We start from the raw sequence: 8,777 nt of genomic DNA, 5'->3' as shown, positions 1-8,777 counted from the left end.
TGCATACTGCTAGGAGAATATATCTAGCATTATCAAAGGGATCTGTAGGGATGTTGGTTTTATTTCTTTTATATTACATGTACATGTCATAAGTGAGCAAGAAGCAAAGTATTTCTTGAAAGACTGAATAACATCAAATTGTTGGGTTGTTATATTACATGTACATGTCATAAGTGAGCAAGAAGCAAAGTATTTCTTGAAAGACTGAATAACATCAAATTGTTGGGTTGTTGGGTTGGTTTTCTTTTAAGGAAGGAATAACATTTAGTTTTTTAAAAATTACAGTTTAATATAGTACCAGCTATCAAAATGTTTCATTTTGACATCTTTGCCTTAATTGTGAGGTCTATCTGTTCATCACACACTGATTCATTAAGTATAAAGATGCAAGTGAATTTTTTCTCCTGCCGTTTTATCACCAACCCACTGAATGGAAACTCCCAGAAACTTGGTGATTATAACATGTAGGCTGAGGCTGGGGAGGGCAGTGTGTTCACCAGGCAAACTCCACAGACCCCATGCTACCAGCAGCATCCTCCAACACCCCAAAGGAGACTTGGCTCAAATCACTCCTTGAGAATCCTAAAGTTTTAATGAAAATCCAAAAAATCACATTTCCCTAAAGTTTTATATCTTTATAAAGTTTTAAATCTTTATAAGTTTATAGTTCTCTGACGTTCTCAATGGTGGTCTAAAGAAGCTGTGCTGCAATCCTGAAGGCACATGGTTCAGAAGGATGGGCAGTTTCCACTCATGTGATTAACTGCCTCTGAAAACCCACTGGAGGGCCAGTTATGGGTCAGTTCTGATTGTAGAGAACACCACCACAACAACAATAAAGCTAGCATTGCTCCAGGGGTTCCAGGTCTCCTGACCCCTGTCTGTCACTTTGACTGCAGCCCAAGCCATGCTTGCTCTTGACCAGACTGCACACCTCAGCCATAGTTGCCTCTGGCTGAATGCTATATGTCCTTGTCAACATCAATCTGACAGCCCTTGGAAAAGGACACTAACCCAGCAGGTGGCCCTTTCCACTATCTGCTATTTAGGGGATTTGTTCCACTCATATAAACCTTTTGCCCCAGAGTGCAACATCTCAAAGCTATTACTACTGTAATGGGAACAAGAGGATTTCTTTCTTACTATAGGAAAAAAGTTGTTGTTAGATGCTATCAAGTATAACCCAGAGTGACCCTATGAACACTAGATCTGAATTCTGCTTGTCCTATGCCTTCCTCACAATCTCTGACATACTTGAGCCCATTGCTGTGTCACTGCGTCAGTCTACCTTGTTGAGGTTCTTTCTCCTTTTTGTCATCCCTTCACTTTACTAAGCATTATGTCCCTCTCCAAGGAATAGCCACTTTCCTAGCAACATGCCCAAAGTATGTGAGACAAAGCTTAACAAAGTATGTGAGACAACCTGCCAATTGCCAGCTTCATGCTAAACAAAGAAGAGACTGAGATTGTTGATGAGTTACTTGGTTCCACAATCAACACTCTTGACACCAGCAGCCAGGAAATCAAAAGACAAATTGCACTGGGAAAGTTTGCTATCAGAGACCTCTCTAGATTACTGAAGAGCAATGATGTCAATCTGGAGACTAAGGTGTGCCAGATGCAGGCCATGGTCTTCATAATCACTTGGTATGCATCAGAAAGCTGGACAATAACAAAAGATGAAAGAAGTAGCTTTTTTCTAAGCGGCCGGGAAGATGGCGGACATTTAGACCAAGTGCGCCTACCAGAAGCGGCTGACCATCTTCCAGAACAAAATGAGAATGCTGTTGGGTGAAACCAGCAAGGAGAAGCTCCTGTATTATTACAAGAACATCGGTCTGGGCTTAAAGACACCCAAAGAGGTCATTGAGGGCACCTACATTGACAAGAAATGCCCCTTTACTGGTAATGTCTCTATCCGAGGGAAAATTCTGTCAGGCGTGGTGACAAAGATGAAGATGCAGAGGACCATTGTCATCTACAGAGATTACCTCCAGTACATCCACAAGTACAATAGCTTCAAGATGTGTCACAAGAACATGTCTGTGCACCTGTCTCCCTGCTTCAGAGATGCCCAGATCAGGGACATTGTCACCATTGCCAAGTGCCAGCCTTTGAGGAAGACATGTACTTCAACATGCTCAAGGTCACCAAGGCCACGGGCACCAAAAAGCAGTTCCAGAAGTTCTGAGCTGAACACCACCCTTAATGAAATAAAGGTATTTCTTTTCCCATTAAAAAAAAAAAGATGATAGAAGAAAGATCGATGCCTTTGAGTTGTGGTGCTGGAAAAGAGTGTTGAACATACCATGGACTGCCAGGAGACTGAAGCAGTTCTTCCTAGAGAGAGTGAAACTAAGCTGCTCCCTGGAGGCAAGGATTTTGAAGCTCCATCTCACATACTTTGGGCATGTGGCCAGAAGAGACCAGTCCTTGGAGAGGGACGTCATGCTTGGAAGAGTGGAGTGACAGCGCAGGTGAGGAAGACCCAGCATGAGATGGATTGACTCAGTATAGGGCCAGGTTCAGAGTTAAGCCACATAGAGATTGCTATGAGTCACAGGTGATTCGATAGCACATAACAACAACAACCATCTCTATGGTTCTTCTCATTTATGGTTATGCCTAGTGCTAAGGTAATTTTATGAGGTGTGATTTTTCTGTGATCTGAAATACATATTTTAAAGAACTAAGGGATAATTTTTATGGTAAACACTTATGTAGCCATTTATAAATTGTGCTGCAAAGCCAAGAACTTTGAATCCACCAGCTGCTCCTCAGAAAAAATGATGAGCTATCTCTCCATGTGATTTGCTACCCTGACTGGAGGGTCAGCTATGAGATCATTCTGACTCCACAAGACATAGCATAACATAGAGTGTATAATTTTGTTTCAATTGTCACCCATTTAAAATGAAGACAAAGATTTAGACTAGATTCTATAAAGTATTCTTTTGGGGAAATTGCTTTTAATTTTTCTTGTTAAAGGAGGTGGTTTTTCATAGTCAAATTGAGTCATTAGCCATGTTCAAGTTCCCCGGAAACTTTGCCTTCTGCTGCATTTACTGTTTATCTGTTCCTTTAGCTGAGGTGGCATTTGTAAGCAGAACACCAATTTCCTGCATTTCTTTCCCAGAGTATAGCCTTAAATTACTCCATTCATCCATTAATTTAGTCAGTGATTTACTTAGTCCACAGAAAGAATGTGTAGAAAGAAAGGAGTATAGGAAATTGTTCTTGCCTTCCTACAGCCTGCAATCTAAAGAGAAAGTAGGGAGTTTATGGAAAACCTAAAGGACTATCTTAAATATAAGGTGGGCATGATGAATCTTTCCTTACATGCAAAGGACTACTACTGTGTAGACCATTTCCAGATAGAACAAGCAGAGAAGGCTTTATACAAGGAGGAAGTCCATGGCTTTAAAGCTGGAGGAGTCTGACGGCTTTCCACTGGAGGAAATCTCAATGCCAGGAGGACACGAGGCATTGCCCACCACTTGTCACTAGTGACTGCCCTCATGTGTATAAGAGTGGAGCTGCACTACTTGAGTTTTCAGGTCTTTCTTCAAAGCTGCTTTATGTGGACTCAAACATCCAACCTTTTGTTAACCTTAAAGTGTATTAACTCTTTGCCCCATTCAGAGGCTCCGAAGATAGCTTCTCCTTGTTGTGTACTCTCAAGTAAGAACAGATCCATAGCTAACTCTCTAGCAGGGCTTCAGAGGCAGTAAATCATATGGGTGTAGATTACCCATCTTTCTTCAGTGGAGCACTTGGTGGATTTGAAGCCCCTGGTGGATTCGAAGCACCTGTTGTTGAGTTAGCAGCACAAATTCTTACCACTAAGCAGCATGGTCTTTTCAATCACTAGCTACGCATCTGAGAGCTTGACAATGAATAATGATGCTAGAAGAAGAAATGATATCTTTGAGTTGTGGTGTTTGAGAAGAATAGTACTGAATATCCTATGGACTTCCAAAAGAACAAACAGAGATGCCTTGGTAAAACTTCAGCCACATGGATGGTGAAGTAAGGATGGTGAAGCTTTGTCTCATATTCATTGGGCATCTTGCTGGAAGAGACTATTCCTTGAAAAGGGTCATCATTCCTGGCAAGGGGGAGAGTCAGCGAGAAATAGGAAGCTCCAATGAGATAGATTGGCACAATGGCTACAGCCTTGGCCTCAAATGTGTTACAGATGATGAGGATGGCACAGGATAGGACAGGATTCAAGTCTGTCGTTATAAGGTGCACCTAATACAGGCAGTGGTCTTCGCAGTTACTTGCTATGCAGTGTATCAGAGAGATGGACAGTGAATAAGCATGAAAGAACTGGTGCCTTTGTGCTGTGGTGCTAGAGAAGAGTACTCACCAGTTATTGCCAAGAGATCAAACAAGTCTGTCCTGTAGAGAGTGAAACCAAGTTGTTCGGAGGCAACAATTTTAATGCTCTATCTCGCATACTTTGCACATGTGGCCAGGCGGAACCAGTCCTTGAAGAAGGACATGATGCCCAGAAGGGTAGAGGGACAATGCAGGAGAAAACCCTGGATGAGATGGATTGACATGGTGACTGGGGTAATGAGGGTAGTAGGTATGTTGGAGTCAGAGAGAGAGGCTCAGGATAGAGAAGGGTTCAGACCTATTGTACATAGGGTCACTATGAGTCATAGACAACTCATAACAGCAACAATATGAGCCATGCTTGACTCAACAGCACCTAGCAACAAGCCAGTAGAGCTCCCTCCACATATAGCCTAGAAATCACAAATACCCACCCCCGACACCTGCAAAGAGACTCACTCTAGCAGCTTTAGGAAGGTAGATTGCACCAGTTTTTGGAGGACTTTGAATATTTGAAATTGGACCCTTCTTGCTAGGTGTGACAAATCCACAGTGTGTTTTAGTTAGCAACGCTTATGCACAGATGGGGAGCTAGGCAGAACTCAAAGCACCAGATTGATTCTGGAAGAGCAGAATTAAAGGAACAAAAGAGAATCATTCATCCACCTCATTAATATTTATTGAGGCCCTGATATGCCAGTGTTTTAGAAACATCCATCAGGACTTTCCCCATGTCCACATCTACTGAAATTCTTTTTTCTCACCTAATGTTTACTTACAAAGAGACATTTTTAGTTAAATGTATTTATTTTTTGAAAGTGACAATGTGACTTCTATTTGCCTTGTCTCAAATAGAAGTTAACCAAAAAGCTAAGAATAAACAGAATAAAATAAGTTACTTGCTTATAGGCTTGTTGACACTTGCTTAAAACAGAGGAAAAGCAAATTTTAAAGAAGTGTGAAAAGCATGCTTTAATAAATGATTTTTCTGCTTGGAATAAATAAAGAAAATTGAAGGAGACCTCAGGTACACCCAAAGGGAGCTCTGGGGGCACAGCCTATAGGGCATTGGGCTGCAAACCAAAGTCAGACCTCTGACAGTTCAAATCCACCAGCCACTCTGCAGGAGAGAGGTGGACAGTCTACTCCCATGCAATTTACAGCCTCCAAAATCACACTTGAAGGTCAGCTAGGAATAAATTCTGACTCAGTGTCCCTGAGTTTGAGGGCTTTTTTTTTCTTTTTTTTTTTTCCTCCAATTTTCATGAACAGCTACCACTCATCTGTCAGTGGAGGCTTTTGTGTTTCTGATTCTTACAAGGTTTCGCAGAGCTTCCAGACTAAAGCAGACAAGGAAGAAAGACATGGCAATGTCCTAAAATGTCAGCTGTTGAATACTTTATGGATCACAAAGGGACTGACTTGAATCTGATCATGTCACAGGGCCTGGCTGTGGTTTGTTCTTTTTCACATGAAATCACAGGGCCTGGCTGTGGTTTGTTCTTTTTCACATGAAATCACCATCAGCTGTGAGGGCCAAAGGCTAAGTTTTGATTCAACTGAGGCTAAAACAACAACAGATATGTCTTGGAGAGGCTGAAAGCAAGCTGCTCCTTGGAGGCAAGAATTTTGAAACTCCATCTCAAATACTTTCAGCAGGAAGGACCAGTCCTTGGAGAGGGTATCATGCTTAGAAGGGTGGAGAGACAGTGCAAGAGAGAAAGGCCCTGGATGAGATAGACTGACACAGTAATTGGGGTAATGAGGGTAGGAGTGTCAGAGACAATAAGATTGGCTCAGGATAGAGAGCAAGATTCAGAGCTATTGTTCACAGGGTCACTGAGTCTCAGTCAACTTAACAGCACATATAACAACGAAAACAACAATGGGTAGACTGAGAGAAAGCCAAAATGAAAATCCCTCCTTCACTGCGTGATCCAGTGCTGATCCTCAAGTACTTACTTTGCCAATCACTATTATTTAAAAAAAAAAAATCTTTTATACTGGTTAACTTACAAATTGCATATACATTGTTTTTCACACTGGATCTTTCCCATTTCCTTTACCCATCTCTCCCTCCACCCATCCAATTGTGTGACCCTATGATTAATCATCGCCCCTGCCCCGCCCGTCCTCACCCCTCTGCTCCTGTCCTTCCCCACTTGGATCCTCATACATGCTCTATATCAGTCTTAAAAAGTATTTGTCCTTGTGAACTGAGTTAGTTAAATTAGTTTAATGTTCTCGAGGCCCTCCCAAGTTAGGTAATGATTTATGAAATCATGCTCCTGCATGCTGCATAGTATTCCATTGTGTGAATGCACTATAATTTCTCAATCTGTTCGATTGTTTGGACATTTGGGCTGTTTCCATGTTCTTGCAATGGTGAATAATGCTGCTATGAACATTAGTGTACAAGTCTCTATTTGTGCCTCAGTTCTCATTTTCTCAGGGTATATATATTTCAAACAGTGGAATAGCTGGGTCATATGAAATTTCTATGTTCAGCTTTCTGAGGAAATGGCAAACTGCCTTCCAGAGTGGTTGTACCATCTTGCAATCCCACCAACAATGTATAAGAGTTCTTATCTTGTCACATCCTCTCCAACAGCCAACCACTATTCTTGAAATGGGGCATGCCAACATGAAAATTGCCTTTATTGTTAAGCTGGTTGATCAGGAAGATGGACAGACACAGAGAGGAACACTGAATAGTGGAAGGAGAAAAAAGTGAGGTGTGCTATGGATATCTGATGACTGGAGCCACCTTGAGGACACCTAACAACAACAGCATCAACAATGGCAGGAGGCTGTGTGTAGCTGATGGAAAGACTGGCTCCTGTTAGGCTTCTTGCTCAGCTCATTATTACTTGAGAATTAAATCCTAAAGCTAGGGCTTAATTTAATTCCTACCTCAGGCACGTGGACTGCTTCCTCCTAGTTACTGAGAACATGCATAATAACTTTATTTTCTGAGAAAACAATATGGAAAGGAAGGATTTCTTACACATAATAGAGATGTAAAAATATGGTGAGGAGTATTTCAGGTGGGGAGGGAAATCTCGTCACATGTGCTGTCACTGGGAGTAGGCAGCTGCCCTCTTGTGCAACTAAAACTAGAAGAAAACCCTCGACAAAGATCTGACTAATGCAAAACAGCATTTTATTTTTTTGACTGCTACTTTCATGGGTATTAATGATGTTACAGTGAAATCTTTGACAACTCCGATAATTTCACTGCTTATTGTGATGTTATTTGCTGGTCCATTTGTGAGGATTTTTGTTTCTTCTGTGTTGAAGTGTCAGGCTGTAGGGAATTGCACTCCTAACTCAAAGGACACACCTCTCTGTCAACTCACATTCACTAGTGAATCCTTGATAAAAAGATGGGCAATCTCCTCCTGTGTGATTTACAGCCTTGGAAACCCAATGGAAGGTCAACTTTGAGTCAGATCTGACTTAATGGCAATGAGTTTGAGCTTGATAGGTTGCATTATAATAATCCATACTGAAGACTTGAGCATCATTAATAAGTGCTTCAAGTCTTCATTTTGGCAGGCAAGGTTGTGCCTTCTGCATATTATAGGTTCTTTTCAGTGTCATTTTTGTCATTGTTGTGTGCCATCAAGTCTGGACCGACTAATAGCTCCAGCAGCTTTTCAGGGGCAGTAAATTGCATGAGAACTAATTACTCATTTTTCTCTTGTAGAGCAGCTGGTGTATTCGAACTGTGTGCCTTTGGGTTGGCAGAGCTGGTCCTTACCACTAGGCCACCAGAGCTCCCTTCAGTGACATTATTGTTGTTGATTTTGTGTACCATTGAGTCAGAACTGATGTAGAGTTGACCCTCCAGTGGGTTTTCAGAGGCAATTTAAGCATACAAGAGGAGAGTGCCCATTTTCCTTCCCAGAGAAGCTGGTGGATTTGAACCATGTGCCATAGGAACAGCAGTGAATCTTCTTACCATTGGGCCACCAGAGCTCCCTTCAGTGTCATTGTTTGTTCTTCGAGTAACTTACGACTCATAGCACCCTTATGTACAACGGCCCTAAACCTAGCTATATCCCTTGCCAATCTTATTGTCTCCAATACGCCTATCCTCATTACCCCAGTGATGGCATCAATCCGTCTCATTGTGGGTCCTCCTTTCCTGTGCTGTCCCTCCGCCATCCAAAGCATGATGCCCCTCTCCAAGGACTTAACCTCGCCTTGCAACAAGTCTGAAGAATGTCAGATGAAGCTTCAGAATCCTTGCCTCCAAAGAGCAGCCTTGTTTCACCCTCTCCAGGACAAATTTGTTTGGTCCCCTAGCAGTCCATGGTATTCAATACTCTTCTCCAGCACCAAAGCTCAAAGGCATCAACTCTCCTTCTGTCATCTCTAGTCATTGTCCAGCTGTCTGATGCATAGCGAGTAATTGCAAAGACCATTAC

The 8,777-nt window shown here is 42.0% G+C and overlaps 1 pseudogene; it reads left to right on the top strand.

The window, feature by feature from the left end:
* The first annotated feature begins 1,715 nt into the window (after positions 1-1,715).
* LOC102851573 lies at positions 1,716-3,657 on the top strand (annotated as a pseudogene).
* The last annotated feature ends 5,120 nt before the right edge of the window (positions 3,658-8,777 follow it).

The sequence above is a fragment of the Elephantulus edwardii genome, unplaced genomic scaffold (assembly GCF_000299155.1).
Source record: "Elephantulus edwardii isolate Elephantulus edwardi_28Jun2011 unplaced genomic scaffold, EleEdw1.0 scaffold00097, whole genome shotgun sequence".
Lineage (NCBI taxonomy): Eukaryota > Metazoa > Chordata > Mammalia > Macroscelidea > Macroscelididae > Elephantulus > Elephantulus edwardii.
This window is presented reverse-complemented; position numbering and strand designations above follow the sequence as displayed.